The 27,262-nt window shown below is 36.7% G+C and overlaps 1 protein-coding gene across 5 annotated transcripts in view; it reads right to left on the reverse strand.

The window, feature by feature from the left end:
* CACNB2 (calcium voltage-gated channel auxiliary subunit beta 2) overlaps positions 1-27,262 on the reverse strand; it is a 246,915-nt gene that overhangs the window by 198,834 nt on the left and 20,819 nt on the right. The gene's annotated exons all lie outside the window — the stretch shown is intronic.

Below are 27,262 nucleotides of genomic sequence, written 5' to 3' on the forward strand. Positions count from 1 at the left end.
GCTTCACTAAGGACTCTCTCATGCCATCCTTAATTCCTTTTCTGAAAATCTAATTTTTGAAAACCGATAGAAACTGGTTTTTGATTTTTAGGTGCCAAATCCAATAAGGGAACAGCAACATGGTAGTGCTAGGAGTGTCACAGGCAGCTCCAGGGGTTTTACTTCAGGGTGGCAGACAGATGCTGGTGGGAGGGCAGGGTGGGTGCCCTGCAGCCCCTTCCTCTTCCCATTCTGTGGTCCCAACTAGCAACAGCCTCACAGCTGCGGGTTCTCCTCTCTCTGGGTGCCTTGTGCCTGGTTAGGGAATTCACTGTGGCAGGAAAAATAATTCTGCCTAACAGTAAGTTAACTGAGGTGTTTTGATGCTTGTTGTTATTTTTGTTTGCTGATGCCAAGCATTTAGAGAAAGCTGTATCTGCAGAAGTCATTAAAGTAACTTTGCAACTGATTTCTGTTGCGTCCAACAGGTGGTGGCAGAAAGTATTAATTAGTGTGCCACATTACTCTATCTGCTGTTAGAGAACATTGATTGTGAGTTGACTATTACAGGGACTATCATGAAACATCTAAATGACACCTTACACATAGCAGCTCCCTGCACACCATAGCAACGGGAAGAGATTGAAGTAAAACGGTCTGGTTCCTATAGCAACTATCACACAGACCATCTGTAATCAAAAGGAATCATAGCACGGGAAACAAAATGGGGGGTTCAGCATAGTGGAAGACTATACACATATTTAAAATGCATTGCAGCTTAATGCTCAACTTTAGTGTTAAAATAATATTTAAATGCAAGAAATCTACATAACCTGCTGAAAAAAAACCTTTTTACTTAATAGAATGCTAATTAAAATTCACCCATTCTCTATCCCTAAATAGAAAAGACACATAAAATCAACAATGTTTTTCAGACACCAAATATGTATAACCCTCATGATGCATAACCCATGTGTTAATAAAATATTTGGTTACTATTTTAGTTTGAAACTGAAACATTCTGAGAGTTACTAGTATAATATTTCTTATTGTTTACTTTGCAGAACTGCTTTAGAACATCATATAATTTCAGACAGTAATATTTAGCCAGCCTGTTTCTAAAATATAAAGGCTTGTTTGGCTTTTGAAAATTGGGTTCTATAAGCCAAAGAAATTAGGATATGAGAAAAAACAACAAAGGATTAAAAAAAAATCCCACTCCACTAAGATATATTTTCCTCTGTAACCACAAAGATACCTGTGTGGCGCAGTTCGTGCGCTGAACAGAATATTATGTATTAAGGCATAGCACACACAAACAAAAGGTAAATTAAATGTTATCAAGGGAATGTATCTTACTTTACCTTTCAGTATTTTAAATCTTGAGAAAATAAGAGAAACTGTTGTACCCAGGTGTCAAAATACTTTTGTATTACATTTAATTTTGGGTGGAAATTATCTGCCTATAAATAGGCTTTAATAACTTGTAGAACCAGAAATCAGTGAACAAAAATGATTGCCAACATCAGTGTATTTCTTTTGCACAGGAAGATGCTGATTTGCAGAACATGAGTCACTCATGATGAGGGCAGGTATTTACAGTCCTCTGGGATCATGTGAAGCAGAAAGGGGGCAATCTGGAATAATTGTAAAACCACCTCTCCAGTATGGGGAAAGAGCACTACCGAAAGCAACACAGTGATCTGACATTGACAGATGTTTATTTTTGCATGACACTTGCACCAGAGCTTGCGTGACAGCTGCTTCAGCCCACCGCTTCACCATCAGAATGGACTAAAACATGGATGCTCAGTCTGCTACCCCTGTGGTCTGTGCATCCCCCGACTCACTTCTGTGGGACAGGGAAGCAGGGTGGCTGGACAGCATTGTTGTTGACTGCTCCAGTACACACCATCCTTCTCAGCAATGCCTGGGGAACTGAGATGAGGAAAAAAAAAAAAAAAAACTCCAGACAAGATGGCAGCTGAGAGAAAAGAATTATTGCCAAATATTTACCACTCGTGAAAGCCTACTCCTTGCCCACATCCAAAGAGCAGTGGAAAAAACGTGCAGGCTAGATGAATTGCTGTGGAAACAGCTGCACATGCCCTGCCATCCTTTCTGCTCATCCTGCACATGCCATCCTTTCTACTCTTCAGACACCACAGAGAATGGCCCATGAGAAAACCTAGGGGCTTGGGGCAGTTTGTCTCTCAAGTAGCACAAAAGCTCCGCAGCATCTTGTTTTCTCATGCCATACAAAAAAGGAATATGGACCAACCCAGACACCAAGGTGCAATGGGAATAAAACAACTAAAATATCTTTTCCTTCTAGGAAAGGCTTTACAAGAGCCTCATACTGATAGCACACTGTTGGCACACTGGTTGGCACACTGTATAAGGAATGGAAGTCTAAAAATAAAATAATAACAATAACAACAAGAACTTTTACTTAACTCTGATAATAAGTTTTACAAAATGTGCTGGCACTTATACAGACAAGAACTGGGGAGGTTGTGGTATGCATCTTGAAATGGCTTATCTGAGGAAGCCAGTAACATCCACAGGAGGTTATATTCTTGGCTGCACCTATATTAGCCCATGGGAGCCATTCAGTAGATCAGAGAAGTTCATGTCAAAGCCCCTACATGCTTCCACTATACGTAGAAATGTTTTTATTTCAGACCAGATTTAGTCTGGTCCCCTAGACAAAATATTTCCAGTCATTATTTTGACCCTTCTGGCCCTATAAAAGATTAGGGAACATTTTGGGACACACCTGGAGTGCAGCGTCCATTTTAAATACCTTGTTAAGGACTACCATGCCTATGATGCCTACCAAAATCACTCTGTAACCAGATTTATTTACATACCTTTTTTTTTTAAAAAAAAAAATACTCTCAATATGTAAGTAAGTAAGACCCTCAAATCTCACAGTAAACTAGAGTTCACTTATATTTCTAATAAAATGATGTGAACATTTTCAGCACCAAGTCAAGTAAATTCATGAATTCTGTTCAGTTTTGATTTCTGATGTGTTCAAATCTCACAGCAAAAGTGGGCACATGAGAGCAAACAGACTATTTGGGGGGACAATAATAATTAAAAAGACTTAAGCCAACCTTCTTAAAATTAATATGAAAGCATTATATATAGTGATAAAATAGTTTACTGCAATTTGCTTCATATTTTCAAAATATTTTTCTTACTGAGTTAATGAACATCAAATACTAATTAGATTCTCAGATGTTCACAGTACAACAGGATTTCTTCCCTGCAGTTGTGTAAATAACATCAAATTTATGAAAATTCTATATTGCTTTATCCATTATGAATTAATTGCTTTGGGACTGTATGCATCATAAATATATGTGCACTACCAGAGAAATTAAAACCTATAAAATTGTAAAAAATAAATCAATTTTAGCCACAGATAATTCTGCTGGAACAGAGATCTACTTCTACCACAGGATGGTGAACTAAAAGATGAAATCTAAACCATTCTTATCAGAAAGTTTTTCTTCATCTCTGACATCTGCAAAACTCTGCCATGAGATATATTCCGTTTTATATGACACTGCAAAAGGTCAGAACAATTCCCCTAACCTTGTCAAGGCTGACAAGATTGATACTTGTTTTAGGTAAACTTAGTATCCATGTCATGTGTATTGGACTAAATATAAAATTCTGAGAGCAGGAGGAACAGCCATATATTTAGAAATAAAAAATGGAATTTAATTTTCCACACTAACAAAGAGCAACAGTTCTGTATCCAAGAATATAAATCCACAAATATTAACCAGTTCACAATCCATCATCTGATTGCATTTACAGTCCACCTGGAACTTGCATATAATTACATGGAAGCCAACGGAAAGCATGAATAACTTCCTTGTTGGGATACTGTTCATGACTGTAGTATGATTTCTTAAAGTTGCTTTTTTACCGTAACTCTTTAAACTCCAAAACAGTCTATGCAAATATACAAAAGATAAATTGTTATTTAGCATACTCAGGGAGGAGATGAAGAATAATTTAACAATGGCTTCTGAACATTGTCTTTATTGTAATTAATCTCAATTGTTTTAAATAACATAAAGGGCTGTTTGCAATAGTCATTAATAAAACTTCACATATGTTGTTGACTAACAGCTGCAAAATTTAAAACACACAATACATTTGCATTGTAGTCAACATCAGTTTCCATTTCATCAGAGAATCAATCAGTCAATACAACTGACATGACGTTCTATAACCATCTTTGCAACAGTGATTTAGTACACTAAGCTCTAGAGGTACTTGCAGCCTAATTCAAATAGAACTGTGTAACTGCCATGCTTTGTTTTTCACTGTATTGAGAATCTTCACAAAATATTAAAATACAAAGGACAAAACTGGAATTCTGGAAGCACATTTTTATGTATTTGTGTCCTTAACCTTAGACATCCCTTAAACTGGTAGTAACACCACAAGCATGACAAAACTTTACATTCAGGGTTACTGATAGAATATGTTCTGAAGATTACAATTACACACAGCAAAAAATTTATACTCAAAGCACATATGAAAACACAAAAAGAGGAAACCATTACACACATGCTGCTGGTCAGTACATACAACAGAATATATATTAGAAAAAAAATACACACCTACAGGCAGTGTGCAGTAACTTCAGTCTATCACATTTATCTCTGTGCTTCTCTAGTGCAAAAAATTACACAGATAAACTTCTACACTCAAAGGGACCTAAGTCTGATTGCTGAGCATAAAAAGCAACAAACTTTGCAAAGAAACTCTTCAATTTACTATTCAAAAATGTTTTTTTTATTATTTTATTTAAATGAACAAACATGCCTCTGCACTATTTACTGACTCTGTACAGTTACTATTAAAAGTTACATAGTTTATACAGGTGTAGTAAGTTTTTCTATCAGCAATCTACATTTTAGAAACTATTGATGACTATATTTTTCCTGTTTACCTGAATACACCTTGCTGATACAATAAAAAAACAACACTGTAGTTGGCAAAAGAACATTAAACTTATTACTATACTCTGAACTTTTTTTTATTTATTATTATGATACATGGTATAAAATTTTAATGCCACTTTACTCTGTAAATAGCTTCTAAATCATAGGCAATAATGACCACAAAGAGCTATCCCTTGTGTGATGCACACGTGGACACATAGCTGTATTTCAGCAGTGATCATAGAGTTACAGCACCCATTTCAAACAGCATCTCTAAAATATGTTTGGACTGTATTTTGCATTTGCAGTATGCTTTGCCCAGCTATTACCAAAGTGATGATGATTTTTTATCCTCCTTTGCTTGATTCCTCGGTCACTATCTTCAGTTAATGTAATTAACATAGTTGATTATATTTGCAGCCACAAGAATTAAAATAATTCAGGTTAACCAAAGATTTATTTTAAAAACATATACACACACACACATATATAATAACCTTTTTAATGTGTTGGTCAAAAAAAACACAACACATTTTAATCTAACTTTATATTCAACATATGAATCCATCATGTTCACACATTTGGAATATTACTTCCCTGTAAGTCTTTCTGTCTTCTTCCTGACATTCAATAACACTTATAAGCACTTATCATTCAGCATGATTTCCAGAATACACTAATTGCAGTTTTAGATCAACTTCATCAAGTTTCCACTCAGTGTTGTGGTTGCATAGTATTTGAAAAGAAATGAAATGTGAATTCTGGTGAATTAATTGCCATTCACAGAAATGAACTCACATTAAATTTCACTGCCCATTTTTAAATGTGCTTGTGCCTTTATTATTATGATTATTTATTAAAGTATTTTCCTTATATATGATTACAAGACCTCCTGAAACAAGCAAAGAAAAGAGTGGCTCAGTGTGCACTGATCTTCAGAATCTGATTATTTGAATTGTAGAAGCAGCTGATGGCGGCCCCTTTGTAGACCACCCAATGGACTCGATGTGCTTTGCCAAGCAGGCAAAGGAATTTTCTCAATAACACACACACAAAATGTGGAAATAATAAATATAAAAATAATAATATATATAATAAAAATATAAAAAATAAATATAAATAATAAAGTGGAAATACATTCTTGTTTCTTTCAATCTAGGTCTAATGCCATCACATTCCAATGGTGGAATCTCCCCTTGAGGGTATGATAATCTCCTTGCAATATAAAGGCACAAATAAAACTACTAGAAGAAAACATATTTCTCATTAAACACCCTAGAAAAAACAGGATTCTGTAAAGAAAGGTCTTGACAAAAAATAAATAAAATAAAACAGCTCTGTTAATAAAATAGAAAAATATTAGCTCACACTCCAACCAATTATTGCTGACAGTAGGCATTGTAAAAATTCAGCCTCAAATGCCATGCATAGACTTTAACAAGCATCACAGACTGATTTGTTAGACACTACACAGATGTATAAAATACAATACTGCCCTTAATGGTCTCATAATCAAAACTGTTCCTGGTATTTCTACAGAGAATAACATTAAGTCTACATAGGAGTGGACACATATAGGGTAAAACAGAGTAGATATTTAAAGCATTATTAGGTATTAGTGGATCACAGAAGGTTGAGGAGTTATAACTGACCCAATTTCCATCCCATTAAGAGAAGCACAATCTTCAGAATAAATAAAATACTCCACCATGACCTGATTTCATAGTAATTTTATTATAAGTGAAATCTACCATTACAGCAAGTGTTTTCATTGGTACGAAGTAATTGTATACACTCCACTCAAACTGAACATTTGAACTTCAAATTCAAATGCTCCATGGCCCAGTGTCTTAATCTTGTCAAGTTCCACCTTTATATAACCAAAACAAATCTCCTGCTATGTCAGACTTGAGAGACATTATTACAAAGTTTATTTGAACAGTGCTTGGACACCAGCAAAATATTTATAACAGATAGCTTTGGTAGAGTAAATTCAATGGGCAAATCATTTAAAAAGGACAGGCAACATGAGTTAACTTCTATATTTATATCAGAATGTATTATTATTTAGAAGCTATTAATAATAATAATAAAAAAGTAAGAGAAAGTAACATATAAAAACTCAAGTAATATGGCCTGAAAACTTTTTAAAAATTTCTTCTAAAAAATATGATTGAAAGCCATTTAATATTTCTTCTCTTTATACATGTTTACACACATTTCTGCTAGGGTATTTTTAAGAAAGAAAATATAACAAACCAAAATATCAAATACACAAGCACACCATTATTAAAATATATTAGTTGACATTGCATCAATGTCACTGAAAAATTCATTGAAAATGACTCTTCTTTTTACTGTGCCCTTTGAATTGTACAGCCTGGTGGCTTTCTATACGGCAAAGGATGTAGTCTAAAATGCCTAGTAACAGCAGGATGCCTGCCTGCTCATCTTGCCCCAAGGAAGCAACAGAAAGCAAGACTATCTTCTACTGTTCCGGCCGTCCACATGTAACTATCAGTAGAAATCTATACCTCTCCCTAGAATCACATGAATGATGCATCGGCTGCCTAACCATGTAGGATTTATCTTCAAAAACACAGGCTAGGTCTCACACAGAACTATAATTAGTTTTGTCACATGGTACCTGAACTAATGCAATGCTAGGTTTCTTCTGCTGTTTTAAAAATATTCTCTTAGTGCTTCCAGCTACAGCTATCTCCTGTTTGAACTTTATCCTTGTGAAGAAGTAGGATAGTACAATCATTTTTAACCTAAATAAAAATACTCTTCTCAGATATAGTTGGGTGTTTAGCACTCTGACAACATTAAACAGGAAAGCAAAGTGCAAGCAATTATGTTTCAAGCTAAATACATATTCAATAAACGAGACATCTAATCCAGCCCCTATGTTATTTTGTGAACACATTTACAGCATGATATTCATAACATTTTTCTGGGAGCAGTGAGCTCCATGGGTGCATGGGATCAGACTAGCTCCGTGAAGTTAATGGAAGCCTAAATCAGCAAAAACTGCATTTGTCCATTTTACATCCTCAAGTGTTTCCCTACCACAACCACAATGCCATCCCACTGTCTCCTGTTTCTTAAGCTCCGCCATGCCAAATCCCTACTGTCAACAACTCTGCTGCTCTCCTGTACCCTATCCCGTCTTTGCAAGGGCAAGGTGCAGAAGGCAGAGGCTTTTCTGATGCTACGCACATGCTTGTTGGCCCTCCACAAGCTTCACATTACTGAAATACTGAGTGGGCAAAGGCCAGATTTCACCTGTATGCCCACATAATGACCTCCACTGTTCTGCCAACTTTGATGAAATCAGCCAGCAAGATTGCAAGAAAAGGGTATTGAACAAAATGGAAGAAAAGTGTCTGCGTAAAACCTACTTCACTGGTGGGTTCATCTGAAAAACTCAGAAACAAATAAACAATGATGCACAACTCACATGGAATCTGGTGTGCTTAAAATAAGTTAATTTAACCCAAGAATATTAAAAAAGAAGCAGTGGGTAATAGTGTACCTAGGAAAGCAGCAACCTAGGAAGTACTTATGGATGCTGAACAATGGCAGTTCACACAAACTCTGCCGGTCTGTTGCTTAGAAGGTCAACCTGATCTTTTAACCTATAAAAGATATGTCCAGAGAGAGCAGGTAGGTTGTATTACAGTATTAGCAAAATTATTATTGAGGTAATGTGTCCAAACATCCTTTAGGCTGTTGATGAAAGCTGTAAAAGTCTAGAGAAGTGCTAGAAAAAAATTACTTCAGCCATGTTAAAACAGTTGAGTCTGTTTATTTCAGTGAGAAAGTTAAGAGGTGACTTAAACAAGGACTACATGTCAGCTAGAGCCGGAAAGGCTCCTAACAGTAAACATCTCCTAGAAAAAGGTCACAACAAAAACAAAGGATTAGTAACTGAAGCTAGAAAAATTAGGTAAAAGTAACTGAATGTTGAACAGCCTTTCAAGAATAAAGGTGGAACTATTTATTTTTTTAAATAGGAAAGGCTATTTGAGGGGAGGGAGAAGGAAAGGGGAAGAAGAAGAAAGATGGTAGATGTTTTTTTTTTAGCATTAAAAAGTACAGAAGATACTTGCAATGAACACCATTAACCCCAGAAATACTGGAATGTAGAGAAATATCACCCATTGATGTGTTTAAGTAATTTAGGCAATGTGAGGCCTAAATTACTTTTTTTGAGACAATAATAAATATGATTCTCAATGCTATACTCTCTAAAAAGGCCTTTTATAAAACCAAGCTTAACCTCATGCTTTCTTTTCCTCCTAAAAACTTGTTATTGATTTATGAAAGCTCCCAGTTTTCATTTAGAATCTGAAATCACACACAGAATTCATGGTTGTGCTTTGGATCATTTGGCATTTAACACTAAATCCTATTTTCACTCCTTGGTTTGCTGAAGCAAGGTTGCTGGGCATTCAGCTACCTGCCCCTCTGAAACCAATCTGCTGTTCTGTTTTCACAGTTCACAGGGCCCCTTGAGTCACTACTTATATTTGCCTAAGTGATGGCTCCTCATTATGGGTAGTGATTCATAATTCTCCAACTGCTCAGCCAGGTTTCACGTAGAACCTTGGGCTGGCTGTGATCATAAATGGTACGGTAAGTCATGCAGGGTACTTGCTTCAACCGTTTTAGCACCATCTTACCAATGCTCATGTGTATAGACAGCAAAACTCAGCTTGAAAGAAGCCGTAGCTTTCTAACGCAATAATCTGTTTTGAAACTAATGGCTTACATAGGTTCAAATATGTGCCAATAAACTATGGACCAGCTTGAACAAGGTTCAAATACGTGCCAATAAACTATGGACCAGCTTGAACAAGCCAAACTCATTTTCATTTGCTGGCTTCAGATTCAGCAAGTTACACATTTATAAAACAGGACACATTCAGGGCAGGTCAATGATGCAGGGGAACACACTGTGATCCCCGGTACAGCAACTAATACAGACCATACAAAAAGCCAAAGATCAGGGGAGCTATCTCAAATACAATTAAAAGAATTCACAGAAAATTCACAAAGCATTAGGCAATCTGACAGAATTTAGACATGAACCACCACAGGCACTGTAAGTTCTAACAAATAAGATGTTATTAAGAATAGAAAACAGACATCAAGCTGCTTCAAATCCCTGACTGTGAATATATTTTGCCTTCCCCCAAGGGTATTATCAATCTTAACATGGTCTTGATCACAAAAAGAAACAAGAGCTTCATATTCTTTTGGGGAAGAACATCCATTAATTCTAATGTACTCTGAACATATGTGAAGATGACGTGATTTCACTCTCCAAAGAAGGCATGATGTAACAAATGTTGGGAATGAGCCAATGGTGCAGTCTACAGGTCCTTGTAGGGCTGATTTATTTTTTTTTTTTTACATCTGAAGATAACATAGACAGAAGAAACTACTGGTATGGATGTATACATTAAAACAAGGAGCCAGTCTGAAGCAAGCTAGTGATTTTTCATGTGAGACCTATTGAACCAAATTGGGATAACCAGTGAAGTTAGAATCATAGAATGGTTTGAATTAGAAGGAACCTTGAAGGTCATCTAGTTCCAACCCCCACTAGACCAGATTGCTCAAAGTACCATCCAATTTGGCCTTGAACACTTCCAAGGATGGGGCATCCACAGCTTCTCTGAGCAACCAGTTCCAGTTACCTCACAACTCGCTGAATAAAGAATTTCTTCCTGCCTTGTATCTAACCTTAATCTCCCCACTTTTATTTTAAAGCCATAACTTCTTGTCTTTCCAGGCGCAGGATCTTGTACTCGGCCTTGTTGAACCTCATGAGGTTCACACAGGCCTACCTTTCAAGCTTGCCCAGGTCCTTCTGAATAGCATCCCTTCCCTCCAGCATGTTGACCAAACCACGCAGCTTGGTGTCATTGGCAAACTTGCTAAGGGTAGACTTCATCCCACTGTCCATGTTACTGACAATTATGTTAACCAGTGCCTGTCCCATTACCAACCCCTGAGGAACACCACTTGTCAATGATCTCCACTTGGACATTAACCACATTGGTCATTTGGCCACAAATCCTTGAGTGCAACCATGGAGCCAATTCCTTACCCACTACATGTTACAGCCGTCAAAGTTATTTTCATGGAGATAAGAAGCAGAGCAAACAGAGCAAGATGGAAAAAAGTGATCAGGTGAGGTGCAGAACAACACCGAGAGTTACACTGCACCAGGACTATGCCCATGGAGCACAGTGTCAGATGGCTCATCTGGCCAAGCAAGTCTCCAAACCCTTCTGGGTTACCCAAATACTTGGTTAAGCATTTCACTTGTAAGCACATGCACATTTTACAACGACAAATGCAGCCTTCAGAGCAAACAATCCTCTCATTTACCACTGAGGACTCCCCACTCTTAGGCTGAGACTGATAAGAAATAGTGGCTTTCTCATCTGTATGAGGAGGCAGGGCTGGCCACTGCCTATCCTGTAATGGTTCTAGATACAAGAAACCAGAATTTCCTGCCCCTTTTGTCTAGCACTTCTTACAAGCAGAACTTTCACTTTAAAGAGAGAATAATAGTGGAATATCTGAATCATTAAAAAATGATGCCAGAAAAGAAGGGGAGGGAGGGAGGGAAGGAAAGAGAGAGAGAGAAAAAAAAAAAAAAAAAAAAAAAAAAGACGCTCAAGGTCCATAAATCTACCAGACGTCCCTGAATATAAAGGCTGGGGAATGAATGCCATTCATACTGATATGTTAGAAAACAAACTGTATTTAGTCCAGGCATCTAATGAAACTGCAGGTTGTAACTTTTGTTTACTTTCTGTCACCAGGCAAAATCTGCTGTATCTCAAGTTGAAAAGTTCATAAACTAAACATTATTTTAAAAGTTCAAGAACTACACACACATCATTATATAATGCAAGTACTTAGTTTCCAGAATACACTGTAAGTTTGCCTCTTGACATTCCTAAAAAGGCAGAAATATTTTTAAAAGCATAGATTGAGCATTCTGTATCATTACTAACGATAGCATTCTTTATTTCTTTTTTATAAATGGCTCTTTTATTTACATCACATCAAAACACTAATGGAAATTACTTCTAATCTTATTTATATCAAGTTCAAAGTATTAAGACTAAAAACTTTCCTAAGAGAGATCTTATTTTCTAGTGAATCCCTTTTTTCTTCAGCTAATTAAAATGTTCACTAGAGAATTTAAAGAAGCATTGGGACGCATGTCAGACAAATTTTAAAAATAATAAAAAGAGCTTCTGAACATAAGCAAAGAAGTCCTGTAAATGCTCCAAGATTTTTGGAACTTTATCAACATGATTAATTGTTTCATTTTGAAAGGGACTGTGTCTACATAGAACCCCATAACATGAGGTCTCACACACATAGTCACCAACAGTAAAATTAACTCAGAAAACATTGCAGAACTAACAGTAAGAACTGTTCCCAGCTATTAGACAGAAAAGGGGTAGGCAATACCAAAGTGAGTGCTTTCAGGGAGCTTTACTCCTATGCTCTGCATTACAAATGTTCTAAAACTGTACGTTCAGCTGTGCCAGAGCAAAGTAATAAACTATGCCAAGATTTAATGGTCAGGTTTTGAAAACAGCCATTGTCCTTTTCTGACTAACATACTGGAGGATGCTCATCAGGGCTGATTTCCTGTCAATTGCTACTTTAGAAACCAGCCTAGAGAATGTAGGACACACGTAATAAGATCACAACTGTTCATTAATCAAGCACACTGTTAGATTCTGCAACACAAAGCACAAACACGTAGCAGCATGTGGTATATGTCATACCAAAACACAGCATCAGCTATGGCACATGTGCTTCTGTGAATTACTGCAGATGAAATTTTGGTAGAAACTGCAGAATTGCACGCAAATGGAGAAATCTATCGTAAGGTGAGCACCTGATTCTGGCAACAACAACAACAAAAAACTAGATGACTTAAAATAATGAACTAATGTTGACATATTTCATCATTAAAGCTTTATAGAATTTTACCTAGATGAAAAGATAGAAAAAATGGACTGCTAAATTAGAACGTGAGGAATTTCTTCACACATTAACATTATAGATGAAATAATACTGTCATTTAGTAGACAGTAAGAATATTGACAAACAGGAGAACCAGATACTATGATTTATAATGAAGTCCGCTCATACTAAGACAAAGACAAAATTTTTATAAGTAAAAACAAAGTCCCCTTCTAAGAGTATTTAATTCTTCAAAATTGTAATACGTAAACAAGCTTCCAGAGGTCACACTGAGGTGGTTCAAACAGTTCCTTAGTAAGAGGACTGCTGTCCCATCCTGATCCTTTTTTTTTTTTTTTTTTTTTTTTTTGGCTCTAAACCAAAGACAAACCCTCATCAGGGGAAAAGAAAACCCTCTGAACATCAGAAGTTAAGGTTTTTCTGACAGAGCATCAAAGCATTCTGTAAAAAGACGTTTTCAGATTCTTGAACTGTTATAATGTTAGACACTTGTTAATTTTCTTGTTGTATTACTAAGTATTCTTTCATCCAAGAACAAGTCATCTTTTCATTGTGACATGGAATTCTTCCTAACATTTCTAGATTAGGAGTTTCTGAAAAGAACAATACAGATAAAAGCAGTCAATCTGTCACTGCTAACTTTTTGCAACATGCTATTTTTAAACAAAATTAATTTGGGACAGCCTTTTCAAGTTCAGGATAGGACAACTGATGAAAACTTAAATTAAAGGAAAAAAAAAAAAAAAAGACAAAGCCCTCCTCACAAAACAGGTATTCAAGTAACAGAATGACACTCATGCAGGTTGTGCATAAGCAGGCTGTTACCTAGATTCTGCTAGATTTGGACTACTGACTTGGAGGAAAAGATACAGGCCTACTAGACCACATTTCTCATATGATGGGGAATATTTCATGTGCCTGCTGCAGTGAGTGCTGAATACTTCACACAAATGGGAAAGAAACATGAAGAGGAGCAAATTTCTGGGGAAGAGCAGTCCTAGTGTTTAGGACGCATCTGCTTCCATCAGTGCAGGAGAACAAGGACTCAAAGCAAAAGATCTGATCACCAGGACTGTTCATCAAGGCCTGTATCTCATTCCTGATATTTTTTCTTGCAAAGACAAAAGAAGGTCTGCATGGCATGCACTGACCAACTCTTCACCACAGTCCTTTCTGGGGCTTCACAGTTCCTAACCCTACAGAAATAACAGACTATGAAATTCAGGTAAGCTTTCTATGCTTACTATGTCTCTGCAGACTATGAAATTCAGGTAAGCTTTCTCAAGTACAATTCAGAAAGCAAGAAGTTTACAATTGTGAACAAAGGCATTATTGTTACCATAAAAACACATCAAAACCCTTCAACCTAAAGTATCCCCTTGCTGTACCTGCCCGTTCTCAGGTTTAGTGTCCTGCGTAGTTTCAGCAGCAGCAAACTCCTGCAAGTTCTCAGGTTCGAGGTCTTGAATTTCTTCCACAGGATTTGCTTCCAGCTCATGCTCAGGTCTAGGACTTAGACTTTCCTCTGGAAAGTCTGAATTATTTGATTCATTCAGACTGTCAGGCATTGGGCCCCGTGTCTTTTCTCCAAGAGATGCTTCCATCACCTACCCTAGCATGGAGAAAAGGGGTTGCAGAAGCACCCTGGTAATGATAGCATCAGCTCTGGCAGGGACAGATTACAGACACCTGAGACCTCCTCCTAGCAAGTAAATAAAACAATAAACCCTTCTGTTTTAAAGTAGTTGTATTTTTAAATGCTAAATTAGCAATCTCTTACTCTATTCATGTGCAGTATCTATTAAAGATTAGATTTAATTTTACATGAAGGAATTATTTTAAAAGCAGTTTCTGGGTAACAAATAGCACAGTGGGTCCTATGAGAAGCAAGCTCTAGGCATTGCAGTGGCGACACAGAGACAAAACCGATGCCAATCATGCAGGTTTATTGATACCTGTGTGCTCTGAGGAGCATTTTTTTTAGCAGTCAGTAACCAGCCCTAGAGTTTAAAGGAATCCCAAAACTGGGTCAGAAACAGAACTGAGAACAAACTTCTTCCATTGTGCAAGTAGCAGGAGAGCACAGAGAGCAAAGAAATGCCTCCCTCGTACCATACTCTGCCCAGTGTAATGGGACCAGCAAGAGCATTGGAGCTCTCACACTCATACATAAATAACACAAACAAGAGTTATCCAGTTTGTGTTCAATTTAGTGTTACATCAAACATTAGATGCTGGAGCAGGAATTTGCTAATTAGATTTATCCAGTTTAAGTAGAAGATGATGCAAGATTCTGCTAAGGGGATTGCCAATTTAAAGTGTAAGGCCAAATTCATAATATTAGAAAAGAAGAATGAAAAGGGCAAATGGAAAGGGCAAAGAGGAAAATCTCACTACATCTTCAATCAATTGGATATACTTAATTAGCATCTTACTGAGCTACCTGAATTGTAGGAAAAATGGGTATCATTTGAATCTCTAGGAAAAAAAAAAAAAAAAAAAAAAAAAAAGACCCTTTTTGTCACAACTCTTTAGCTAAAAACATATATTAAAATATATTAAAAAAGGATTACATAAATGAGCTGTCGTTATAAAAGTATTGATGGAAGCTTAATGTAGTCAGGATTGTCAGTTATTAATAATACTGTTAATAGAGCTCAAATATTTTTCCTGTAGGATTAGTTAGAAGAGGAAGCATCTGGTATCTTATTAAACAATGCACAAGGACTAACAGTTAATAAGATATTGCAGTTTGTTTTTTATTGCTTAAAATGCAAATAAAACAATAGGCTAACATGGGTTAAATTTTAGCAAGTCCATGATTACTTCTTTGAATCATCATGCACGTCTCATTGCCTTTCATGAATTGTCCAGACAGTTAAAAATCTGAGATCTATTCTTTTTTATCTGCAAGGACCAAGGCACAATGCCACGTGAACTTGTAAACAGTGATGGCATCAAAACGTATTTTTGGAAACAGAACAGTGTCTAGAAACAGACACCTATGATGTTAATTTCTTACATTGGCAAGAAAATTTAAAACTCCTCATTCAGTTCCTATTCAAGGTGTTTTTGTTGTTGTTGTTGTTTGTTGTTTTTACTGTATCTAGTTTTGCTTACTTTTGGAAACAACTGGGAACAATTTGGAAAAAAAAGTACAGATTTCTGCATGATATAGTATATCTATTACATCTTGATCTCAGCAAAGAGAGAACATTTTATTTTGTTAGAGAGTTTGGTTTCCTTTAACTTACGGTATAAACAAAAGCAGAAATTTAAAAACATCATGACTAGAGCTAGTCTGCATATCTAAGAATAAAACAACAACAAAAAAGTAAAAATACAAAAGGAAAAGCAATGAAATATTTTTAACTTTAACAATCATCTTTAAAAAGTAGTGGTAGCCTTTGTTAGACTACCATGACAGTCAGTATACCTTAGACAGGTACAGAAAGTGCCTATCATCCCCCAGGCTGAATCAATAAAAGAACTAGCATACACCTGGAACGATGAAAAGGGGAAAAAAAAAAAAAAAAAAAAAAAAGCACGTGCCTCCAGAATTAAATAAACATAAAGTTTATTTCCAAATCATGAATACACTCAATATTCTGTGAATAGGTGTATGCTCACACACAAATAATAAAATTGTCAATTAAAGAAACAGGTAGACAACTCATCATGGTACAGCACCAGCAAGGGGAAGCCCACTGACAGACAGCATTTAAAGCCTGATCATTGGACAGTACTGCTAAATAAAACCAAAATGTTTCAGATTATTTTGAATAACACATTTATTTATTAATCAATAAATTATTTGCAATGCATGAAATTTTATATGTAAAGATTTTGAATGATGGATGCTTCTTGTTCTGCTGCTGTTATCACAGTAATAACTGTATTCTAAGTCACAAGCACCAATGGCTGAAAACAGTATGAAATACACCTCAAAAAGAAAGTGTAATAGTAGAAAGTAATAGTTTGCCAATCACTGCCTCTACATCTCCCCCATTTGACTGAATGCTTGCTGAAAGCCCACACAGGACTGTGACCACAGCCGTTGCATAGCAGGAACTGCCTCGGCTCCAAGGTAGCATGGGCTTTTCCTCCAAGACACTGTAGTGCTCGTCAGTGGTTATCAAGTCTGCATTTCATCAAGATTAGGGAAAGTCACTCTCCAGAATACAAATCCAAGCAGTTCTTCCAATACTCTCCTACAACTTCTGTGCCAGGGCAGTATTTCATAATCTCTGATATAAATAATTCAAACATATGTGGGGAAAAAAAAAAAAAAAAAAAAAAAAAAAAAAAAAAAAAAAAAAAAAAAGATACTAAGTCATTTGTGAGGGCAGTGAGTTGCATCTTCAAGGCATTTTTCCCCTCAAAATAATCCATTACTTACAGCCCAGATGACAGCTCCAAGAGGGGAAAATGGCTGTTACAAATCGTGCCTCTTTAGTGCTTAAATTTCTGAGCAGATAAGGATATTAAATACTGTCAGCTGTTCAAGCACTTCACATTTTTCCCTCCCTTCCGCCCATGCACCACAATAGAAAGGGTCATGTATAAAAGGGACACCCTGCTCCTGCTCACACAGCGGATACTACAGCCTGACACATATGCCTTGCCCATATGCTAACAGAGGGAGTGAAGAAAAAATCACTGTTGTTTGCTTTTCAAGGTAAAAAACAAAACACAGCATACATTTGCTTTGCTTGGCCAACCATCCACAGCTCATTCTTCACAGAGCTGGCCCCACACATCAAAGAAATCACAAGGAGATGCATTTCCTCGATGTTTGAGATTCTCACCCCCAAATAACCTTCTCTTCCAACATTTATTTCCACTCACTCACTGCTCAAGGACAAGGCACCTTTCCAAGGCCTTCACCAGGCCCCAGGGGAAAGAAGAGCCAATGTGGGACAACAGGAGCTGCTCAGGGTTCTGCTCCCCTCCTTGTCCTCACTCCCTGCCCACTCATGGGCTGCTGCTCCTTGCCTTCTTCACACACTGCCTGGTCTAGTAACTGCTGAGATTCTCCCCAAAGCCAGCAAATCATGAGGAGCCCTGGCTCTGAAGCACTTGTCTCAGCACCTCTCCAAGTTTCATCATGTTCTGGCTCCCTCTAATTATTCTTCCAACTTCCCTTGCTCCTAAACATCTGCCTCATGTAGGGGCCTCAACCAAAGCTGCTTCAAGATCAAAGGATAGTCAATTCACATTTTAATCACTTATGTAATATCCAGTGGTTTTTTAATTATTATTTTTTGTTAAAGGATAAAAAAGGAAATAAAAAGTCCAAGAAGATGTACTTTCAAAACAAAAACAAAACAAAAAAAAACTGTAGTAATTCACTTAAATGTTTTAGAAAACAGTGAAAGCGTGTCCAACACATTATTTATTCTATTTTATTGCCTGCAACACATAGTGAGTGTTGCTAATAAAAGTTTAAAAAAAATAAAAAAAGAGAGAAACTTCTACAGAAATTTAAAAAAAATGAAGCTAGGATAAAACTGCTTTTTTGTACATATGTTACAAACATATTTATTCTTACAAAGTTTATCTGGCTATTAATTTCAGCAAGGTATAGTCAGGTATGTATCATTTTTACTGTAAATCTGATAGTATTTGGGTCATAACATACTGATAAAATTCCCATTTTACTGTTTATCCACAGACCAACACTATGTCTTAAGTCACAAAAAAGAATAAAATTTTGGATAAAATAATCAAAAAGAAAAAAAATGTGACTACTTTTGGCATTTATCATAAGAAATCCAGGCAGCTAAGGAAGACTGACTACAGAGGAAACATCCAAGGTTGTCCATGGATCTCAGGTAACTTAATACATATTAATTATATGCACATTTGTTCATACAGTTTACCTGTTGCTCACTTGCTTACTTACGTTTCTATTTACATTTTCTATAGCAAAGACATGATAATACTATGCATTAGATTTGATTGCTTGTAGGCATGATCTGCAACCTAAACTCGAAGTCAAAATCTAAAGTTATAGGATGTTTAAGAAGTATTTCTTAAACTGTGTGCCCAGCCTTGTACTTACAATAAACAGAAAGTCCCTGGAATGCATACAGTGTTGAACAGAGCAAATGTCGTTTACATGAACCCCCCCAAAAAAATCACTGCAGGTCAGGGAACATTGCCCTCAAGCAACTGTGGGGCAAATTCACATATCAGGTGCCCACCAGTCTCCCTAGAACTTTCAGGACAAGAGATCTATTTTTATGTCCTCCAGAGAAGAAAAAAAAAAATCAAATAAGATATGCACACACACATATATAAAAACACACAAAAACTATGAATAACCTAAAAGAACTAAAGTTCTTTACTTCAACTTAATTGAATCTCATCCTCAAAATTTAAAAGTAGCTCACTAGCTATGCTATACATTAATATTCTTGTCTAAATGAGAATCGTAAAACTACAGGGAAGCAAGGCTGTATGAGGTTTTCCATTTGTTTTATTATTCTGCATCATATTATAGACTACCATCACATAAAATAGTTTTAAAATAGTTTTCAAACCAATCTCTTGCTGAATCAGGTGGCTGTCACCAATTTCCAAGCTTTGTATTGAAAAAAAAGAAAGAAAAATATCACTGCTCAGAAAAGCACCAAGGTTGATATTAATGACAATGAATGGTATGAGTAACATAACTAAAGTGCAGCCTTTTAAAACTCTTGATCCAATGCTCCCTGAGGTCTGAGTTCCAAGACATCACTTTTTGGATTCTGTAAAGGAGTCCTTGCATTGTATTTTCATTTGTTAGAAAATTACACCTAGGATTGTTATATGTGGACCATGGTATTATCAATAAAGTAAAGCTCACCATGCAACAGCTGAACAATGGGCTTTTTCACTGTAATGTTTCTTGGGAATTACAGTATTAGATTAATGAGATGTGCAAATGTTTTATCAACTCAATCTCCAGAGTCATGAGTCATTCCTAAATGCAGAACAGCAATAAAATTAAAAACAGCTTATGTGCTGCTGTATTCTACACTTTGTAGGTAAAGACCATATTATTTCAATATAGTAGAACAGATGCAGAAAGGTCCCATAGAAATAAGTAAGCTGCATAAAACAGAGAACACTGTAGCAATGTGTGCTGAATCTGTACTCAAAGAGATAAAACTAATGCTAAACAACTACATAAACATCAGCTGAGAAGAGAGCCTGACCATCAAATAGAGAGAGGTATGAGCAAAAGAGACCATTCACAACCACCAACCACAGGCAGCCAAATGAGACAGCTGGTTTGCTGATGTTCCTCCTGTACCAATGGGACCAAAATTACCCTCTTCTGGAGCATAATTCAGAGCAGAAGACTAATTTAGGTAATACAAATCAACTTCTGGAGGAACTGGTCTTTCACATGACTGTCAAGCACAAGCAGGAATCCTGCTAGCTGGGGTGAGAGCTTAAGTGGCACTTTCTGCCTTGACTATTCCCAACAGCATCCACTGAAGACATACAAATTGTGATAAGCAACAATGAGTTTTGACTTTGTACCAGGTACCTTTTCTCCTAGAAAAGCAAGATAAAAACAAGCAAAAAAAAAAAAAAAAAAAAAAAAAGTTGAAATGTCTAAAATGGGCTAGTACAAATTGTATCCTATTGTTTCATGAAAAAAACAAGCAAGTTTTTCAAGGTGGGTAATAATTAATAGACACTCTCTTAGATGGTAAGGATGTACCCTAAATGAAAGAAGCAACATTTATCCAAATGCTTCAGTCACCCTCATAAAGGTGAATAGTCACAACCATAAAGGTGCCTAGAGACCTAACAAACTGCAGACTGCTAGCAATAAGATAAATCATTTATATCTAGAAATCTCTCACATACTCTATACAGTAATTGGACAATGTAAAATATTTGTAGTCGCAGTGGGAAAATTTCCCTTCATTCAAACTAATATTAACTTAATTTCCATTTCTGTTTCTAAAACTATGTTATACAGATCACCTGCTTATCTCACAATTTACAATGCTTTTTTTTTTTTTTTTTTTTTGGTCAAAACTCTCTTTCAAAACAGGATCTGATTTCTCCTTTTCATAGATGGGGACACACATGCCAACAAGACAGATATAAATGTGTGGAACACCCTTCAGCCTCAGGGAGTGGTCCATTCACTGGCCAATCTCGGAACCTTCTGGAAGTACACATCAGATTGTGTATGCCTTGCAAACTCCAGTTTTCTTCATGGGCACATGAGGATATGGTGATGATGTACATGTACACCTCTTCCTGCCTGCATGCAAGTATTGTGTACTTGAAACCCTGGGTTTTCCCACAGTTTGGGTAAAACAAGAGGAACTGAGTTGCCCCAAGGTCACAGAATCACAGAATCATGTAGATTGGAAAAGACCTTCAAGATCCCCAAGTCCAACCATCTGCCTGACCTACCAAGTCCAACCCCTAAACCATATCCCTTAGTGCCATGTCCATGTCTCTTAAATCCTTCCTGGAATGAGGACTCATCACTTCCTTGAGCAGCCCGTTCCAATGCTTGACCATTGGAGAGTGATTCAGTTCTACTGGAAACCAAAGAGCTACTATATTTCTAATTCTTGAGAGACCATTAAAATACCACTTTCACAGAGTATGTATCAATGCATACAAAGTTAAACTGATTTGAATGTAACGTCTATTAGTACAACTAAGACCAAGTTAACAGTCCTGTCCCACAGAATCATAGAATGGCTTGTGTTGGAAGGGACCTTAAAGATCATCCAATTCCACCCCCTTGCCATGGGCAGGAATACCACCCCCTAAATCAGGTTGCCCTAATATTCTGCGTAACTGGCAGAACCACCTTGGTGAGATCTCCAAAATAAAGCCTTATGAAGAGCTAGAAGAGAAAAATCACAGAATGATGCTCTAAGTAAACAGAGCAGTAAATGTTTGCCAGATTAAGTGTAAGATGCAGCTGCTTGACTTCAAGTATGTGTTCTGAATAACCATGAATAATACTGTTCTTATAAATACAGTGAACATTTATAACACACAAAAAATAACATCTTCTGTATGCTGTCAGGAAAATCTGCCTAAAATCTTACTATTTAAGGTTTGTGTAAACTAGGAATGGGATTTCCCCAAGTCCAAAGCCATCTACCAACAGGCAATAACAGCAAAGGATTCAATGTCTAAATGACAATTCAATGTTTCTCCTTCTCAAATGTGAAAATTGAGCCAGAATCATACTGACATATGCTGACAAATTTTGTGTTGATGGAAAATTAAAACTACCTTGGAAACAGCAAAATTAATAATTTCATACAGCCAAGTTCTATCTATACTTGTAGATGGCCTGCAGAATCAACAGAACTGGTAAGCCTAAATGGGTTAGTATTTTGCAGTCCAAAAATTAGAAAAAAAAACAAACAAGGAGATCAATGCCACCCTCTGAACACCATGCTTCAGTCTTAAGACAGCAGTGCAGTACACATAGGTACAGCTCAAAGCAACCCCAGGGGAAACACTACAGAGAGGACCCACTCCTATTCCTGACAGGGGTCAATGAGGGAAGCTGTGCACTTTTTGCCTATCAGTTGTTTTGTGGAAGTGAGAAAAACACAAATTAAGTAAAGATACGCCAAAATTATGACAGTTCAGACCCTACCTGTTCCTGTGGATGAACTTTTATTTTATCAAGCAAATACTGAAACAGAGTTTTTCATTATTATTAACACATCTCTCCGTTTCCCCTTGTGACTAGTAACTCAGCCAAATGTACCTCACCTGCAAGTGCTTCCACACATCAGCAATGAAACTACCATAGCTAGAGTTACAATCATGAGATGAAGTACAAAAGGTACATATATATATATATATATATATATATATATATAAAGTTATTGGTCTCCTTTTACCATTTCTGAAAGTAAGAACTGGTAGGATTTCTCCAAAGCGCAGTTGATGAATGCTTAAAATAAACCCTAGATTTAGCTGACCCTGCTTTGACAGAAAGTACAGGCTGTAGAATAACAAAAAGTGCATGACATCACATGCTAAAGGAAACCAAAGGATTTTCTGAGTATGGTGTAAGTATTTAGCTCCAGACTGACATGACAAATCTTGCCAAGGTAGAAAGCCAACTTCTGACAGAAAGAAGAATACCAGGTTAAATGCCAAATTTTGAAGTGATGTTAAATTGGATTTCACCACATTGACTGTCAAGCATATTATGGGGACCAAATTAAGTAAACTCTGAATTGCACTCTGAAGAGCAAAAATTTGCTGGAAGGATAAAAAGTTAAAACACTTTAAATGTTCATGATCAAACTATAAGTATGTAAAATTTCTAGAATTACCAATTTTTGTAAGTGCACAGCCCTGACAAATCCAGAATAAGTTTCCACATTTTAGAGAATTATAAATGCAAATGTAACTATAGAGTTTTATTTTGTCACAAAAAGATTCAAACCCTTAGTCTGAGATGATTGCTATCTGCTTTTTCTTCTTTTGGAAGGAGTCAGTGTTTAAATTAAAAATCTTTCTCTTGGTAATATAATGTAATTATTTATGGTATCAGTCTTTGAGATATGGGTTGTTCAGAAAGTATGCAAGAAGACAGATTGAAATAGGTAGATGTATGTGAACTATCCCATTGTAATTTTATCTCAAATCCATTGGGCCGAGACAATGACAGCCTAGATGCTTGAAGAAAGTTAACTGATTGCCAGAAATAAGGGATGGAAATCCTCTTAAGTGATGACCTTAAAGCAGACAACAAAGTAATTATTACTATCTTTTCTAAAATTACTATTTCCTTCTAGGAAACTCTGCCAAGTTCTAAGAAATTAAAAACCAAAAGTAGCCTGCCAGGGATACATGAGATAAGTATAGGAAGGATATATGAGAAAACTGTTAGATAATACATTCCTTTGTAAGAGTGACTTTGATGGAATAAAGCATAGTTCATAGATTTTCAAACCAATCTGAAGGGCTTGAGAGAACTCTGCATTCATTCACCTGCCCTAGAAAAGACCATCACAATGTCTTGAGCCTCCTGGTCAATGCCACATCCATGAAGGCCACAAAACTTACTACACATTATGACCAGGAGTTCATGAGTTAACATGTGATCCATAAATCAAACAGATTTGCAGAAAGAAACCTTAGATGTAAACTTTGAAAAGTATTTTTTTTCATCATTCAAGAATCATCAGTTAACAAAACTTTACCAAATTATTTTAACTTAAAGAGCACCTGTCTTCAGAGTCTTATAAGAAATGTGACTGTGGCTCATATAAGTTAACATGTGTTATTTGCATATAAGGGAAACTACATTTACGATTTATAATACAGACAGTGTACAAAAGTATGTTCTGCTTCTCAATCTTTTGTTATATATTTAAATTGTAGTTTAGATTATTCATTTTCAACTGTGCCACCAGAGATCCTATCTGTGAGTGGGAATAAAGGAATCTAGCCCCTCTGGAAGAAAAAATAAATTTCTTGGCTCTTTTTCAACACAGAATAACTCACATAATCTGTCATAGGTTTTCTATAGGATTTACGATAGTTGTGTCTATTTGAGAGGCTATTACAGCAGATACATTAAACTGGAAAAAAAAATCTATAGCATTTTATACTACTTCTGGAAGAAATTCAAGAAAGATGTGTATATTGTTTTGAACTTTCTTGAAAGAGTCTCAGAACTCTGAAATCCAACAGATGTGACATATTAGCAAGATTCAAATATTTATCTGCAGAAAACATGGAAGTTATAAGAGAACCTGCAATTTACCTGAATATTTCTTTCTATTGCAGAGAAAGTTAGTTTGAGGGAGGATAGAAACAATTCAAGTATCTTACTGTAAAAGCTTTTCCCAGCTAGCAAGGCATTTCTTATTATTATATTCTAATAATAATAGTAATAGCTATGGGAGGCAGTCCCCAGATTTTCTGCAGGTCTCTTGACACAGCATTATAACCTTCAAGAAGTTTCTCTCTTCCAAATCCTCAGCAATATTTTACCTAGCAATGCAAATTCAAATTATTTTACACTGCATGCAGGCTTTCTAAAAGAAATAAACATCGCATGCAGGCTGAACAATGTATAAAAGATATAAGTACCATTTAAGTAGCCCTTGCTTATGAACAAGTAATCAAACAATATCCGAAAAATCAAGAGTTAAGTAATTTCCACAAAAAAAAAAAAAAAAAAAAAAAAGCACACAGAGCACACTGCCAATTTTTCCAGACTACTTCCAACGAATCACAGCTTCCTAGGCCTTAAACCAAAGCTGTCTCTCTTCCTCTTGGCTGTGTCATCTGATTCAGAGGCTTTATCTCAAAAACACACTTTATCACCACACTTATTTATTAGGTAAGGTGTTAACTCATTTTCTACATTCAGAGTGCAAAGTATAATGACATTTGAATTGGTCAAATCTGTTACCGTGCTTTCATTTCTTTGTCTTTTTGGTAACAACAGCTTAAATACTGTTCACTTTTCTTGGAAAATAACAGGAACATAAAGACTTTGCAAATTTTACCCTTGGATATCTTCAAACTGCTGATGGACTTTGAGCAAATATTATAGCTTATAAGTATGGGAAATACAGACAAAGCATTCCCACCACATTCTCCTGAAGAAACTGTCTGCTCATGGCTTGGACTGGCGTATGCTTTGTTGGGTTAAAAACTGGCTGGGTAACCGGGCCCAAAGAGTTGTGGTGAATCCAGTTGGAGACTGGTCACTAGTGGAGTCCCCCAGGGCTCAGTACTAGGGCTCAGTTCTCTTTAATATATTTATCAATGATCTGGATGAGGGGATCAAGTGCACCCTCAGTGACAATGACACCAAGTTAGGTGTGAGTGTTGTTCTGCTCAAGGATAGGAAGGCTCTGCAGGAGGATCTGGATAGACTGGACCAATGGGCTGAGGCCAACTGTATGAAATTCAACAAGGCCAAGTGCAGGGTCTTGCCCCTGGGGCACAACAACCCCAAGCAGCGCTACGGGCTGGGAGATGAATGGTTATAAAGTTGCCTGACAGAGAAGGACCTGGGAGTATTGGTTGATAGTTGGCTGAATATGAGCCAGCAGTGTGCTCAGGTGGCCAAGAAGGCCAACAGCATCCTGGCTTGTCTAAGAAACAGTGTGGTCAGCAGGGCTAGGAAAGTGATTGTCCCCCTGTACTCAGCTCTGGTGAGGCCGTACCTCAAGTACTGTGTTCAGTTTTGGGCCCCTCACTACAAGAAGGACATTGAGGTGCTTGAGCTAGTCCAGAGAAGGGCAACGAAGCTGATGAGGGGTCTGGAGAAGAAGTCTTACATGGAGTGGCAGAGGGAGCTGGGGTTGCTCAGCCTGGAGAAGAACAGGCTCAGGGGCAACCTTATTTCTCTCTTACCTTAAAGGAGGTTGTAGCGAGGTGGGGGTTGGTCTATTCTCCCACACGCCCGGTGATAGGACAAGGGGGAATGGGCTAAAGTTGCACCAGGGGAAGTTTAGGTTGGATATTACGAAAAACTTCTTTACCAAAAGGGTTGTTAGGCATTGGAATGGGCTGCCCAGGGAAGTGGTTGAGTCACCATCCCTGGAGGTCTTTAAAAGACGTTTAGATGTACAGCCTAGTGATATGGTTTAGTGGAGGACTCATTAATGTTAGGTCATGGGTTGGACTAGGTGATCTTGGAGGTCTCTTCCAACCTTGTTGACTCTGTGATTCTGTGAATTTTTATTTCATGTATATATCATTTATATTTCATTTATATATCATTTCACTTTGGCCTGTTATTGTAACAACACAAGCCACTTAGGAGAATGTTTTTCCAGTTCAATATAAATGGCATATGATGGATAAATTGTAATTAATGTTGGGGAGACATGTGTAAAACCAACCAATTTCTGATTATGTTCTGCTACTAACTCTGGCAGTTTCCTCTGAAACTGTTTCCAGAACAAGGCTGAAATAAGCTTTGATCTTTTCTTATTATAACCAAACTTTTTATTGACACACTACTGTTTTCAAAAGAATTTCTTCCTAATGTAAAAAAAAAAAAAAAAAAGGGAAGAAAAAAAAATTGTTTTTCAGAGAGGTATGCATACAATAACATGATTTTAGAAATGTCATAAGGGGACATTACTGATCTGTACTGTAATTTTATCAGTTTGTAGGAAAAAATAATGTCAACTAGCCACACTTCACTTTCTAGAGGAACAACGGTGTCTGCATTCAGCTCAATGCCTCCAAAAGCAGCATGTGATATACAGGCCTTTGACAGCCAACTGATCAACAGTGACTTACAG

Source organism: Oxyura jamaicensis, chromosome 2 (genome assembly GCF_011077185.1).
Source record: "Oxyura jamaicensis isolate SHBP4307 breed ruddy duck chromosome 2, BPBGC_Ojam_1.0, whole genome shotgun sequence".
Lineage (NCBI taxonomy): Eukaryota > Metazoa > Chordata > Aves > Anseriformes > Anatidae > Oxyura > Oxyura jamaicensis.